Source organism: Sinocyclocheilus grahami, unplaced genomic scaffold, assembly GCF_001515645.1.
Source record: "Sinocyclocheilus grahami isolate Dianchi unplaced genomic scaffold, SAMN03320097.WGS_v1.1 scaffold2964.1, whole genome shotgun sequence".
In the NCBI taxonomy this organism is placed as follows: domain Eukaryota; kingdom Metazoa; phylum Chordata; class Actinopteri; order Cypriniformes; family Cyprinidae; genus Sinocyclocheilus; species Sinocyclocheilus grahami.
Genome location: NW_015508137.1, coordinates 21299 through 29339, shown reverse-complemented (window position 1 = coordinate 29339; position 8041 = coordinate 21299). Strand labels below are relative to the sequence as shown.

At 41.3% G+C, this 8041-nt stretch overlaps 1 long non-coding RNA gene across 1 annotated transcript; it reads left to right on the top strand.

Annotated features, from left to right (window-relative positions):
* Positions 1 to 471: 471 nt before the first annotated feature.
* LOC107575864 (uncharacterized) lies at positions 472 to 3151 on the top strand. Its single transcript, XR_001607952.1, has 4 exons — positions 472 to 572; positions 662 to 799; positions 2919 to 2969; positions 3103 to 3151. It is a non-coding gene; the product is annotated as an uncharacterized lncRNA (long non-coding RNA).
* The last annotated feature ends 4890 nt before the right edge of the window (positions 3152 to 8041 follow it).

The window sequence follows — 8041 nt, the reverse complement described above, 5'->3', positions numbered from 1 at the left end:
CAAGAAACATTTCTGATTATTATCAATGTTGAAAACAGTTTTTTGCTGTTTGAATGGTGAATATAACTTTATTTGTAGTAGAAATCTTTTGTAACATTTTAAATGTCTTTCACTTTTGATCAAATGTGACTTTTGATAAATTTAGTGCATCCTTGCTGAAAAGTTTTAATTTCTTTTAAAAAATCCAGCTTTGATCACAGGAGTAAATTACATTTTACAAAATATTCAGCTATTTGAAATTGTAATAATATCTCACAATATTATTGATTTTACTGTGTTTTAGATCAAATGAATGCTGCCTTGGTCCGCAGAAGAGACTTGTGCTATGAAAAATCAAGAATATGAAAAATCCTAATGATTCCAAATGTTTGAACTGTAGCGTACATATCTTTATATTTAATCAGTTCTCAAGGCAGTCAGATCATATGACCGTTCAGTGCTGTGTTCTCCAGATGTGAATGAGTGTGTGAGCAGCCCATGTGTTAATGGAGTCTGTAAGAACAATGCAGGCTCTTTCTCCTGTGAGTGCCCACTAGGAAGTGAACTGGACTCCACTGGACTTTTATGTATTGGTAAATTATGTTTATTTTAACTTCATGATTCACACTTATGCTGGAAAATATTTTTAAAACAAGCTCATGGAGTTTTTTTTTCCCGACAGACAGTCTGAAGGGCTCGTGCTGGGTAACCCTTCAGGATGGCCGCTGTGAAGTGAACATTAACGGAGCTACACTGAGGTCTCAGTGCTGTGCGACGCTGGGAGCGGCCTGGGGAAGCCCATGTGAACCATGTCAAAGCGGTATAAAAACTGCACTCTCAAGCGCTCACATCTGGTCATTTTTAGCCAGCTGCAAACTTCAGGCGCTCTGCTGAAAATGCCCAGCTATGAGCGCTTGAGAGCACAACGTTTTTGTTTTATTTTCATTATTGTTAATGAAATGTTTCGTTATTGTTATATTTTGGTGGACATGTAGCATAAATCTTTAGGAAACTGCAGGGGAGCATAGGCTCTATTTAAAGACCCCAGTGTAGTTAGGGGAGAGCCAAGGCATTTTTTGTCTCTTTTTTTTTAGGAGGGATGGTCCTGCAGGCAAACTTCCTCTACTTATTAGCATTGTTGAACCAGGACTATAGTAGAGCACCCATCCAAAGGGGAGCAAACATCCCTACTTCAAAACCCAGCAGTTGTAGGGGAGGAAGGGAAATGAAGTAGAGGGAATCTATACTGCCCTACACAATTCTGTTCACTTTGCGTGAACCCTAAGGAGGTAACCATCAGCCCTCACATCCCCCCAGAGAGGGGTATATCTCCTGAAAGCTGCAGACTGAGACCCCAGCTCTGTACCAGACTTAAAGAGGACCAAAGAGATCAGATTGTGAGATCAAAGCAATGAGGAGAAAGATTGTTCCCTTTCTCCTTGGTAAAGACGCCCACTGTGGCAACTGTAGCAACCAAAGAACGACAGGTACACTGACACTGCGCTGCCGCTGGCAGCATTGCTGAGTGGAAATTTTATGGTTTGTAGAGCCACACAGGCCTGTCTTGCTTCGAATATGCCTTGCCGAATAGGGTTAGGGTTAGGGTGAATAACTGGTTAGAGTGAATAACCAGCGCTCTCTTCCATCCTCAATACCACGACTGAGGTGAGAACCTTGAGCAAAGCACCGAACCCCCAACTGCTCCCCGGGCGCCGCAGCAAAAAATGGCTGCCCACGGGTGTGTGTTCACAGTGTGTGTGTGTTCACTAATCACTGCTGTGTGTGTGCACTTGGATGGATGAAATGCAGAGCACAAATTCCAAGCATGGAACACCATACTTGGCCACACGTCACGTCCCTTTCCCTGTTCTTTTCAAGGAGGTGGAAATTTTGTGGTTTGTAGAGCCACACAGGCCTGTTTTGCTTCGAATATGCCCTGCCATGTACCACAAGGTGGAAAGATTCAACAGACACAAAGCTCAAACTGTGAGGTGCAAACACCTGATTTTCATCCCACAAGAAAAAAGTCAAGCCAGAGGGGATCTCCCTCACCATTACTAATCACAGTGAGCGCATTCAGCTTCCTCAAGAGCCAACCGTTGGCAAGGAGGGAGCCTTCAAAGAGGATGCAGTGCCAGGGGAGAGATAGCTTGCAAGCAGCTCTTCAACTGGGGTATCCTCCGCTTACACAGTCTCTCCTCATGCGAATAATTCGACTACATTGGAGAGAATATATGAGCCGAATATAAATTCCTCCATTATCTTGCCTTAGCTCTTTGTGCATCTAAATCCTCAGAATTATAGACACATTTAATCACATTTAGTCACATTAATCGGTCAGATTAGAAGCAGTCACAGAGAGCTTCCCGAATTGACATAAAAGCAACATAGTGGGGCAAACCCAAAAGGGAAAAACTCCCATTAGACTCCTCCCTATGCTCTGCCTAAAATCCCTGCGATCGATCCTGCCCTGCTGCCTCTTGTTAGTTTTGCAGTTCAGTTTCCTGTCTTTGTTAATATATTACCATAGTTTTTTATTTGCCCTCATGTGTCACATCTGTGTCTAGTTCATTACCTCGTTTAGTTCCTAGTGATTCTCTATGTATATATAGCCCTCATTCTTAGTTGTTCTTGGTCAGATCTCATAATTTCAGTGGTTGCTCAGTTTATCGTGTTTTGTTTCCTAGAAGTGACGTAGTGTGTGCCTTATTTTGATTAAAGGAAACTGTATGCAGAAAGAGCCAGTTCTTTTATTTTCACCTTTATTCAGCCCCTGCATGAAACTTTTATTATATTTGAATTGCAGCCTTATTAGTTTATTATACTGTATGCTAAAACATATTTTGATATTTATTTTAAAAATTTGATATCCAATTTATTTGATATTGTGTTTTGGTTATAGACTCAAATAATATTTCAGCGATTATTTATGTACACAGATCCTGTATGTCAACGAGGATTCGCTCGGCCAAGAGGGGCTTCGTGTGAAGGTGACATTTTGTGTCATATTAAAGTGAGAGACACATAAACTGTAGATTATCTGATTTTGACTTAATTTCACCTAGTTAATTAAAATACACTTTCTCCCTCTCTCCCTCTCTCTCTTGCTCTCTCTTTGTGTAGATGTGAATGAGTGTGAGGTGTTCCCCGGTGTGTGTCATAATGGACACTGTGTGAACACTTCACATCTGGTCATTTTTAGCCAGCTGCAAACTTCAGGCGCTCTGCTGAAAATGCCCAGCTATGAGCGCTTGAGAGCACAACGTTTTTGTTTTATTTTCATTATTGTTAATGAAATGTTTCGTTATTGTTATATTTTGGTGGACATGTAGCATAAATCTTTAGGAAACTGCAGGGGAGCATAGGCTCTATTTAAAGACCCCAGTGTAGTTAGGGGAGAGCCAAGGCATTTTTTGTCTCTTTTTTTTTAGGAGGGATGGTCCTGCAGGCAAACTTCCTCTACTTATTAGCATTGTTGAACCAGGACTATAGTAGAGCACCCATCCAAAGGGGAGCAAACATCCCTACTTCAAAACCCAGCAGTTGTTGGGGAGGAAGGGAAATGAAGTAGAGGGAATCTATACTGCCCTACACAATTCTGTTCACTTTGCGTGAACCCTAAGGAGGTAACCATCAGCCCTCACATCCCCCCAGAGAGGGGTATATCTCCTGAAAGCTGCAGACTGAGACCCCAGCTCTGTACCAGACTTAAAGAGGACCAAAGAGATCAGATTGTGAGATCAAAGCAATGAGGAGAAAGATTGTTCCCTTTCTCCTTGGTAAAGACGCCCACTGTGGCAACTGTAGCAACCAAAGAACGACAGGTACACTGACACTGCGCTGCCGCTGGCAGCATTGCTGAGTGGAAATTTTATGGTTTGTAGAGCCACACAGGCCTGTCTTGCTTCGAATATGCCTTGCCGAATAGGGTTAGGGTTAGGGTGAATAACTGGTTAGAGTGAATAACCAGCACTCTCTTCCATCCTCAATACCACGACTGAGGTGAGAACCTTGAGCAAAGCACCGAACCCCCAACTGCTCCCCGGGCGCCGCAGCAAAAAATGGCTGCCCACGGGTGTGTGTTCACAGTGTGTGTGTGTGTGTGTGTGTGTTCGTGTTCACTAATCACTGCTGTGTGTGTGCACTTGGATGGATGAAATGCAGAGCACAAATTCCAAGCATGGAACACCATACTTGGCCACACGTCACGTCCCTTTCCCTGTTCTTTTCAAGGAGGTGGAAATTTTGTGGTTTGTAGAGCCACACAGGCCTGTTTTGCTTCGAATATGCCCTGCCATGTACCACAAGGTGGAAAGATTCAACAGACACAAAGCTCAAACTGTGAGGTGCAAACACCTGATTTTCATCCCACAAGAAAAAAGTCAAGCCAGAGGGGATCTCCCTCACCATTACTAATCACAGTGAGCGCATTCAGCTTCCTCAAGAGCCAACCGTTGGCAAGGAGGGAGCCTTCAAAGAGGATGCAGTGCCAGGGGAGAGATAGCTTGCAAGCAGCTCTTCAACTGGGGTATCCTCCGCTTACACAGTCTCTCCTCATGTGAATAATTCGACTACATTGGAGAGAATATATGAGCCGAATATAAATTCCTCCATTATCTTGCCTTAGCTCTTTGTGCATCTAAATCCTCAGAATTATAGACACATTTAATCACATTTAGTCACATTAATTGGTCAGATTAGAAGCAGTCACAGAGAGCTTCCTGAACTGACATAAAAGCAACATAGTGGGGCAAACCCAAAAGGGAAAAACTCCCATTAGACTCCTCCCTATGCTCTGCCTAAAATCCCTGCGATCGATCCTGCCCTGCTGCCTCTTGTTAGTTTTGCAGTTCAGTTTCCTGTCTTTGTTAATATATTACCATAGTTTTTTATTTGCCCTCATGTGTCACATCTGTGTCTAGTTCATTACCTCGTTTAGTTCCTAGTGATTCTCTATGTATATATAGCCCTCATTCTTAGTTGTTCTTGGTCAGGTCTCATCATTTCAGTGGTTGCTCAGTTTATCGTGTTTTGTTTCCTAGAAGTGACGTAGTGTGTGCCTTATTTTGATTAAAGGAAACTGTATGTAGAAAGAGCCAGTTCTTTTATTTTCACCTTTATTCAGCCCCTGCATGAAACTTTTATTATATTTGAATTGCAGCCTTATTAGTTTATTATACTGTATGCTAAAAAATATTTTGATATTTATTTTAAAAATTTGATATCCAATTTATTTGATATTGTGTTTTGGTTATAGACTCAAATAATAGTTCAGCGATTATTTATGTACACAGATCCTGTATGTCAACGAGGATTCGCTCGGCCAAGAGGGGCTTCGTGTGAAGGTGACATTTTGTGTCATATTAAAGTGAGAGACACATAAACTGTAGATTATCTGATTTTGACTTAATTTCACCTAGTTAATTAAAATACACTTTCTCCCTCTCTCCCTCTCTCTCTTGCTCTCTCTTTGTGTAGATGTGAATGAGTGTGAGGTGTTCCCCGGTGTGTGTCATAATGGACACTGTGTGAACACTAGAGGTTCTTTTAAATGTCAGTGTCCAGAGAGTCTCACACTGGATGTCACTGGACGTGTCTGTGTGGGTGAGTCTCACTGGAGTATCAGCTGTCTTCAGATCTGTCATAGTGCATTCACCCTCACCATAGCCACTATTACTAAATCAGACTTTATTATTGTTAGTAGCACATAATCAGTGCTGGATAGATTACTTACAATGTATAGTATGTTATTTATTACAAATTACCGGTACATGACAAAAACGGTGTATTGTTTTTTTAGGTTACATATTATAGATAATGTATTGTGAGTACTTTTTGAATGCTTTTAGATTACTTTTGACCTTACTTGTTTATCACATACCAATTGATATTTTTTTTTATTAGTTTGTACCATACTGATTTAGAAATCCAAAAAAAGAGAAGAAAATACAGTATGTTGTGCATTAAACATTATACTGTGTAAAGCCTTCCAAAGACATATAATACAAGATTAAATGACTCACTGAGTGATAATTCAAATAATTAAAATGTGTTTGAAATGTGTTAAATATGCAATGTTGAGAAAACAAGCATAAAAATGTATAATTTATGTATGTAAGCTCTGATAAGGGTTCTCCGATAAGGAAAGATAACGATGCATTCTGGCGTAGATGCTACGGCAGGGGTCGGCAACCCGTGGCTCTGGAGCTGCATGCAGCTCTTCAGGCCCCCTGCTGTGGCTCACTGCAGCCTTGACAAAATGACATGGAAATAAAAATAAATAAAATTATATTTATTTTATCTTTGCTACACATTGTTGGCATTTGAGGTAACAGATGTGACACTGAAAATAAAGTTTTAATATTTTATCAATCAAACATATACGACACTTCCTGTCTAATTCCCGTGCGAATAGCTGATATTGTGGTCCAGACCCCTGCTCTCGTAAGCTAACTATGGATACGTTACTGTTCCGAATCTAATTCAAAAAGATCAGAGCCCACCTTTTGCCATGGCCTCTGTGGGATGTCATGCCCTATCATGGGCCCTTTGCAGTTCCTTCTCCTGAATGCATTGCATACTGGGCACTTGGAAATCAGGTCAGTGATTTGCATTGACATGCCAGGCCAGAACATTATGTCTCTTGCGAGTCGTTTGGTTTTTTCAATGCCTTGGTGACTGGTGTGGAGTTTTTGTAACATGAATCTTTGTTTACTTTGTGGAATGAGATGCGGTTACCTTTTAGGAGTATGTCATCTTCGACAGTCAGTTCATCACGATAATCTCAGTAAGGTTTTTGCCTGGTCAGGTAAATCACGTTTGTCTTCAGGCCAGCCATTTAGGACAAAACTTTTAACGATGCGCAAAATGGAGTAATTTCTCGTTTCTGTTTTTATTTCCAACAGACGTGATGGTGCAATGGGCAGTGAAGCAATGGTGCATACTTGTATATCATCATCGGCTGTGTCAGCATCTGTGTGGGACTGATCATTTCTGCTTAAAGCGTCAGCTATGTAGAGCTCTGTTCCTTTTTTATATTTCACTTTCATGTCGAATTTCTGAAGTTTCAGGAGCATTTTTTGGAGTCTGAGAGGAGTGTCAGCTAGGGGTTTTTTCATGATAATTTCTAAAGGCTTATGGTCACATTCTACTGTGAAGCGTCTGCCAAATATGTACTGATAGAACTTTTCACACCCAAATACCGTAGCGGCCAATTCTTTTTCAATTTGTGCCCAACGCTTCTGTGTTTCAGTGAACGCTTTGGAAGCAAATGCTATAGGGCAGTTGTTTTGTAGTAGCACAGCACCTACCCCACTGCTGGATGTATCTACACTGAGCGTCACTGGCATTGCTGGATCATGATATTTGAGAGTAACTGTTTCTGAGACCATCCTTTGTAATTGCTCAAAACTCTTGTCATGGGCTTCTTCCCAACACCATTCAGCTGTCTTTTCCAAGAGGAGTCTTAGAGGGGCTGTGACGTCAGACAGTTGTGGGAGGAATTTTCCTAAGTATGTGACCATGTTAAGGTACTGTTGTAGCTCTGTTTTGTTCTGTGGTCTTTGCATGTTCCTAATGGCGGCCACTTTTTCCGGGTCTGGTTTAAGTCCATTCGTAGTCAGCAAATGACCCATGTAGCTCACTTCTTTAGCTCTGAATGTACATTTGTCTGGATTTAGTTTTATGTTCTTTTCTCTGATGCGCTGCATTACTTTTTCAAGTCTCTCGTTATGTTGCTTCTCATTTCCCCCCCAGATCAGTATGTCATCCACAATCACTTCAACCCCTTCCAAGTCTTCAAATGTTTGTGACATAATCCTTTAAAACATTTCTCCAGCACAGCTGATTCCGAATGGTAGTCTTGGACTGTTGAAGAGGTGCATAACTTGGAACTCTCTGTCCAATTTTATTTGCCAGTAACCAGACTGTGCATCGAGTGTGGTGAATATTTTAGCACCAGTCATTCTTGTCACCACCTCCTCGATTGTTGTCATCGGATAATGCTCTCTTTCAATTGCAGCATTAAAATCTTTTGGGTCCATGCATATCCTGACTTTTTTCT